Source organism: Haematobia irritans, chromosome 5 (assembly GCF_050003625.1).
Source record: "Haematobia irritans isolate KBUSLIRL chromosome 5, ASM5000362v1, whole genome shotgun sequence".
Taxonomy (NCBI): domain Eukaryota; kingdom Metazoa; phylum Arthropoda; class Insecta; order Diptera; family Muscidae; genus Haematobia; species Haematobia irritans.
In genome coordinates, this window is record NC_134401.1 from 75,952,497 (window position 1) to 75,960,685 (window position 8,189).

The 8,189-nt window shown below is 35.5% G+C and overlaps 1 long non-coding RNA gene across 1 annotated transcript; it reads right to left on the reverse strand.

The window, feature by feature from the left end:
- Nucleotides 1-329: 329 nt before the first annotated feature.
- LOC142239347 (uncharacterized) lies at nt 330-7,751 on the reverse strand. Its single transcript, XR_012723001.1, has 4 exons — nt 7,623-7,751; nt 6,782-7,561; nt 6,112-6,699; nt 330-554 (listed from the first exon to the last, which is right to left on the reverse strand). It is a non-coding gene; the product is annotated as an uncharacterized LOC142239347 (long non-coding RNA).
- Nucleotides 7,752-8,189: the final 438 nt, after the last annotated feature.

An 8,189-nucleotide genomic window follows, 5' to 3' on the forward strand; every position in this document is an offset into this window, starting at 1 on the left:
GCAATAGAATAAGACCAACAAAAGATTTTGTCAAGAACATCGGATGTCACGGAAGGAGCTTTAGCACCATGCCGATTCGCAACGATGTTCAGTCAAATTCCTATGATGTGTCCAAGGACCAAAATTGCAAGCAGATTGTTTTAGAGAAATCCTGAAAGCATAGATTATACTGGCTATAAAGCTGAATATATCTATTTGTTTCAGTTTCTCAAAACAAAATGATTGAAATATTGAGTCTTTATCAAAGTAATTAAATATTATTTTTTTATATGATTTTTTCAAACCTGTTTTGCCATAATTCCAAGAACCTTAATTAAAAACACCAAAAATTTAAAATTCAATCGAATTTTTGTCTTTGTTTTATTAAAATAAAAAACAAATATTTAAAATTATTTACAATCTAAATTTTTCGTAATATTACAATTCTAAAAAAAAAAAGAAATTAGAAAATACTTAAAATATTATTGAAAATATGAAAATGATTGCATTTGGATTTCCATTGTCTTCTTTTGATCCGACCAGTTACGAAATTTCAACTTTGCATGTATATGTATCTGAAAAGAAACAAAGAAAAAGAAAACAAAAATTGTTAATATTATTTGTAGTATTATATGTTTAGTTTGTGTGTTACTAACTACTAGAATCAAAATTTAGACTAAAAATATTTATCAACTATATATATTCAAAACAATATTTATTTCAATATTTTTTTTCTAATTTTCTAAAACGTTGAAAACATTTCAAGATTTTGGTTTTTTTTATATATATATCTCACATATCTTCTTATTTTTTATTTATATTGTGGTCTTATTGAAATTTTCTGTGTCCATAACAAAAAAAAAAGATCTTTTCGACTTGTCAGACTATCACATTCATTTTCATTACCTCTCAATAGAACTACTTACATCATTACATGACCAAAATAGAATTTTATATTTACTGAATTTGAGTTTATTAATCGTCATGCCAAGTAGATCGAGGATAAATGCACCATCTAGGTCTTCAAATAGAATCGCGGCTAGAAATAATCAATTAAGTATTTTGAACCCAAATGCGGAAAATTTTGAACCGAATTTAAATTCTAGCGTTTCACACTTAAATACTTCTGAAACGGCAACTTCGACCAACAATACTCCACATTCTAATTCGATCAATTCAGAATCTAGTGTTAACAGAACTATTTTGAATTCTGCTAATATACCACCTTTGATGTCTGTACGGTTTCAACCCGAATTAGGCCCACAGACAACATCGTCTCCAGAATCGTTACACTCTATAACGACTCCTGAATACAGTAGTATCACGGCTAGATCGATTAGAAGGGAATTTTCAAGCATGAATCGGGCAAGGTTACCAACTTTGGAGGAAAACGTAAATCCTGATACTGCTGTGAACGCAGATGGATTGAGTTTAAGGGACTATGTCAGTGCATCGGTAGGCGCTGCACAGGCAAATATGCTGCAAATTATGGAACAAAGGCTCGCGATAATGATACCACAAGCCATAAGAAATTCCTTAAATTCTCAAGGAACCGTTTCAGTTGAGAATAATAATATTCCTCGCAATGACCGATTACCAAATGACCAGGTAAATAATCGTTATAGACAAGATTCACAAACGCCAAATTTTCGACAGCATAACCAACAACCGCAATTTTCACAACAGATGCAAACTCATCCGCCATACCAACGACAAGGATATACGTCTCATGATATACCTGACCAATACACACCATATGGTCACAAGCCCATGACACCTTTGCAATTGCAAAAATGGGGTTTGAAATTCGATGGCTCTTCAAAGTCAGTCAGTGTCGAAGATTTTGTTTTTCGAGCTGAATGTTTGAGAGTCGATTATAATTGTCCTATGGATATTTTTGTAAAAGGGTTTCATCATCTTCTAACAGGTAGAGCGCACGATTGGATTTGGCAATTTCGCCAACAAAATCCAACATGCCAATGGGACCATTTGAAATACCATTTCATTAGGAAATTCAGAAATTTCGAAACTGATTTCGAAATTCAAAGATGCATAATGGAAAGACGACAATTGCCCTCTGAGACCGCTGACATGTATATATCAGAGATCGTGAAACTCAGAAACCAATTGCGTATTCCAATGCATGAGTATGAGCTTGTACGAATAATGAAGGACAATTTAAAGGAAGGTTTGGTACAATTGATTTTTCCCAAGAATATCGAGACCATTGATGAACTAATAGAAGAATGTAAGAGAGCGGAAAGGAATATTTCAAAGCGAATCTCTTACAGACAACAGAACCAAAATTTTCGGCGAGTTCATGAACTTGAAATAGAGGAAATTGATCCTTCAAATTTTCAACCTGAGGTAGAGGCTTTGTATCCAAATACAGTTCCAGTTAGACAACTTATCTGCTGGAATTGCCATACATTTGCCATACATTTATCGATTGCCCTGAAGAACAAAGAAATATATTCTGTTACAAATGTGGGTTCGATGGGACAACATCACCCAAATGTCCAAAGTGCACGGGAAACTCGCTTCGGAACATGACGAGGACTGGGCAAACATGTTCGAAGCAGGAATCGACCCAGTAGTTTTGCAACAGAATAGTACCATATTAAATACAGACAATGATTTTTCAAAAAGTTTTTTAACATCGAATAATTTTCCAAGCGGCAATGTAGTTATTTCAAATTCAACAAATTTGTCCAATGTGGAACACAATACATCGAGATTAGAAAACTCACACAATGATGGAAGGGATATGACGAAATCTACAATTGAGAAAAATGGAAATGGGTATCACATTGAAAATCGGAATTCGAAAGGCACCAATATCCTTACAGGAAAATCTGATACAGATGCAGGTAAAAATATAAGAACTATAATACCATACGAAGTCCGATTGGAAAATTACAACCGAAAAAGAGAAGAAATTTTTCATGATTTCGTACCTGAGATTAGTAGAAATGTTTTGAAGGCAAGAAAAGGACATAAACGGAGAAAACAAGAAAGAAAAGAAATAGCTTCAGCTTGTTTACCTGTAGAGGGTGACATTCGACCATATATGAATGTCAAACTGAACGGAATGGAAATGCAAGGTTTAATGGACAGTGGAGCAGCTGTGAGTTGCTTAGGCAAAAATTGTTTAGAAAATGTTGAGAAGATGAAGGCACGAATTTTAAATTTCAAATCTGTGATAAATACTGCTGGCGGAGAGCCATTGAAAATAATTGGAAAAGTTATATTGTCGGTTGAATGTGGAAACATGGATAGAGAAATGGTATTTTATTTAGTACCAACACTAAAACAGACCTTGATTTTAGGATACGATTTTTGGCAGAGACTTGGCATACGAATTTCGATGGGTAATGATATTGTATGTGAAATAGCAGCATCTGATACCGATAGGAAAATGCATGATTTAACCCCGGAGCAGAATTTAATTTTGGAGAATGTGAAGCTCTCGTTTCGTTGCTACACAAAGTACGGACTTGGCAAAACTCATCTGGAAAAGCATTCGATAGATGTAGGAAATGCTGCTCCGAAAAAGATGAGATATTTTCCAGTCAGTCCAGGTGTACAGAAACTTCTATATGAAGAACTGGACAGAATGCTTATGTTAGGTGTAATAGAAGAAGCAACAAATGCAGAGTGGAAAAATCGAGTGACACTAGTTATGAGGCCTAACAAGAATCGTCTATGTTTGGATGCAAGAGAACTAAATAAGGTGACTCGTAAAGATGCCTACCCCTTGCCCAACATAGATGGTTTGTTAGCCAGATTAGGTGACACATTTTTCATCACAGCAATAGATCTAAAGGACGCATTTTGGCAAATTCCTCTGGAGGAATCAAGTCGCCCATTGACAGCGTTCACAGTTCAAGGCAGGCCACATTACCAGTTTAAGGTAATGCCCTTTGGACTGTGCAACGCTGCTCAACGGATGTGTAGACTGATGGACAAAGTGATTCCTTCAGAGTTGAAAGACCGTGTTTTTGTGTACCTGGACGATTTATTGATTGTGTCTCCTAATTTCGAGCCATATGGAAATGTTGAAGCTAGTGGGAAACAAACTGACAGCAGCTGGATTGACCATAAATATGGACAAATCCAAATTCTGTTATAAAGAATTAAAATATTTGGGGTACATAGTTGGTGAAGGCAAATTAAAACCGGATCCGTCCAAAATCGAGGCAATAATGAATATTAAGCCACCTAATAGCCAAAAGGATGTCCGTAAATTTTTGGGTACTGTGGGATGGTATCGAAGATTCATCCATGACTTTTCGACACTCACAGCATCTCTTACTGATACCTTAAAAAAATCACAAAAATTTACGATGACTCCCGAAGCATTAGATTCGTTTGAAAAACTAAAGTTACGTTTGATCTCTAGCCCAGTGTTGTCAAGTCCGGACTTCGATCGCCCATTTTTTATTCAGTGCGACGCGTCGAATGTTGGCGTTGGAGCAGTACTTTTTCAGAAGGATGATAACGATTGTGAACATCCCATTGAGTACTTCTCAAAAAAATTAAATACTGCCCAACGAAACTATTCGACCACTGAAAAAGAATGTTTGGCTGTCATTTTGGCGATCGAACGTTTCAGACAATATGTCGAATTAATGGAATTTTCTGTGATTACTGACCATTCAAGTCTCCAATGGTTAATGAGGCAACGTGACCTCAATGGCCGACTTGCCAGATGGAGCTTGAAACTTCAGGGTTATAAATTTGCGATAGAACACAGAAAAGGGTCCAAAAATGTTGTTCCAGACATGTTGTCTAGATTGGGTATGGACGAATTGGTCCTAGGGAATCCGGCATTAATTGATTTTGAATCTGGAGAATTTAAAAATTCCAATTATCTTTCGTTAATTGACACGATTGGAAATAATGCAGATCAACTTCCAGATTTGAAAGTATGTGAAGGCATAATTTACAAAAGGGTTACTTTTAATCGCGACGATATTGAATCCGAGAGTAACTGTTGGAGAATTTGGCCTCCACAAGAGTTGACTACTGATATTATAAAGAGGTCGCATGAAGAGGCGACAATGCATAGTGGAATGGCAAAAACTTTGCAAAGTGTCAGACAATATTTTTATTGGCCCTCTATGGTGACCCAGATAAGGGATTATGTCAATAAATGTGACACTTGCAAAGAAATAAAACATCCAAAATATACTCTAAGGCCACCAATGGGAGTTGAAGTTGTAACCCAAAGGCCTTTTCAAAAGATTTATGTCGATTTTCTTGGTCCTTATCCGCGAACGAAATCAGGCAAGGCATTCATTTTTATAGTATTGGATCATAAAACCAAATTTGTTCTGTTAAAGCCAATGACAAAGGCGACGGCAAAATTTGTCAATAAATTTCTTGTGGAAGAAGTTTTCCATAAATTCGGAGTACCTGAGTGTATACACTCAGATAATGGGAAACAATTTGTCTCCGAATCCTTTCAAGAATTGTTAAAGTTATTTGGTATACGCCACATAAGATCACCTATACACACACCACAGGCAAACGCAAGTGAACGTGTTAATCAGACAATCCTAAGTAGCATCCGATCCTACCTGAAAACGGACCAAACAAAATGGGACGAAAATTTTTCAAAAATAGAATGCTCGTTGAGATCAACAATACATTCGTCAACAGGTACGTCGCCATATTTTGCTTTGACGGGATACCAAATGATTACACACGCGGACGCATATAAAATATTGAAAAGACTGAATGCATTGGAAGAGGGCGAAATAAATGTACTACCTAAACCTGATCAGATGCAAGTACTGCATAAAAGAATTAATGAGAAATTACATGAGGCCTATGAGAGGAATGTTAGGTCATATAATAGGAGAAGCCGTTTTACGACCTTTCGTCCAGGACAAGAAGTGTTTAGAAAAAACTTTGTGCAAAGTAATTTTGCCAAAGGGATAAATGCAAAATTTTGCAAACAATGGATAAAGTGCCGGATAAGAAGGGCAATCGGTAACTGCCAGTATGAGGTTGAGACACTTAAGGGAGAATACATAGGTGTAATACACGCACAACATCTACGAGTATGAAAATCTGCCTATATATTTCAATAACCTACTGCTACTACATATTTTCTAGTTTTCTCACCACTTAAAATTCTGTTTATCCACCGTTGAGTTGTTATCCATAAGATGTATTTTGTTTGTCTGCATTCATGGTGCTTCAAAATTCAATAATGATCCTTTATACTGCATTCATCATCGCCAATTACAATCCACAGTACCTATAGAAAAAGATAAAGCAATATTAGTATAATTGGATAATTTGATTGAATGAATCTGAAAATAGATAAAAAAATGAATTAGTATATGATCGTTAACCAGACAATACATAATAAAACTTATCTTGTGAAATAAACCGAAGAGTCCACAACATTTGGCATCAAAGTGGTTGAAAACAGAAATCACGTATAATCCTGAATGTTTGTTGTTAACCTCTTGCAATAATTACATAGGAATGCTGTATCATAAGATAGCATTTATCCAATTTTTCGAATTCATTTTCTTTTCCTCTGACCATAGGTCAGGTAATAGGATATTTTTCAAGGTTTTCCAAAAACGCCATAAATCATTCACCCGCTCGTTTTGCAATGATGATAGACATATCATGACAATGACATCGACTGCTTGCATTTGTTTCACTTTCATGACTATACAATAGACCTTGAATGAATATCTGCAACGAGAGAAAAAAAAACGATGTTAGAAAATTTCAGCAAATGAGAATTAAATTTTGGGTTACCACAATAAAATGATACCTTTTGTCAACCGACAGTCATACACAGGTATATAGTGCAATCGTATTGGGAAAGTTGAATACCATTCCGATTTTTGTTTTGTCTTATGCCAAACACCTTTTTTTGCCAAACGCGACATTAACAGCCTAATCAGGTAGCCTGTCATTAACGGATGGATATTTTTTAATATCGACACTTTGGTCGACATGGACGCATTTTGTTTTCCTTTTTATTTGACACACACACGTACAACATACACTTTTTTTGTTTTAATGCATTGATATGTACATCATTCCAATGGCATTGGTTCTGTGTGTAAAATTTATATATGACCAAACAACAGACATTGATCATGTACATGTAATGATGAAAACCATATTAGGACGTCAGAAATGATGCCTGAAAAAAAATGAAAGAGAAAAAAATTAGAATTTGGATCACTACCAAAAAAAATACACGTATCTTTTATATCCACTTTCAAACACATTATCATGTACAGGTATAAATCTCGATTAAGTTGGAAATCCAAAAGTACATATTTTTTGGTATGGAATTTACACCATCCATTATGCATACACTGTTATCCCTTTGTAACACCAATGCACATTTGCAGCCTATATGGCAAATCTTCCACCAACACTGAATGCATTCTGGCATCCACAAGACAAAACAATCACTCCTTGGACACATTAACTTATTTTGTTTTCCTTTTTCTATGCAAAGGCACTCATAAACATAGCATTCATCCATTGCCTTATTACAGCGACATTCGTGAAAATATATTTCAAGCCTTTCTTTAACCTATGGAAATAAATCTTTATTAGAATTTTTGTACACACAAGGATAATTCTTAATACATTACCTTTTTGCGCAGGAACATTTGCATTGATATGGTCGACATGCGGACGGACATGGCGCCATTGCCAACAACCACAACTAGACACACTGAGATGCTTGTTTTTTTTTGTTTGTTTGTTCCCAACACTTTACGCTCCACAGGCTGCGCGAAAAGTATTGGCTTTGTGATGTCCAAGGCCAACAAATTTCTCAGAGTATGTCTTTTATTTTTTTAAGGGCCAAATAAAATGTAAACACATTCGAATTGGTATTTTTCACTACCTCACCAACACTGGTTGAAAATTTACGACTAGTGTAGATACGACTATCTGCTATCATATGGTTAAACCATATGGGAACTGATCATATGGGCTCTCCATATGCTGACGAAGGTGACGTTTTACGTCCCGATTGAGGATACACTCTTTTACTATTCACCACTCGTGCGATACAGTGAGCGAATCGACAGGTTTAAAATCGGGAAATTTCAGTGCAACAATAAAAGTGAAAACCGAGAAAGGAGACAATATAGTTGTAGAGACAATTTTGCGGTACAGGAAATTTCCAACAACAGGTGAGAGTTTTTAATTCT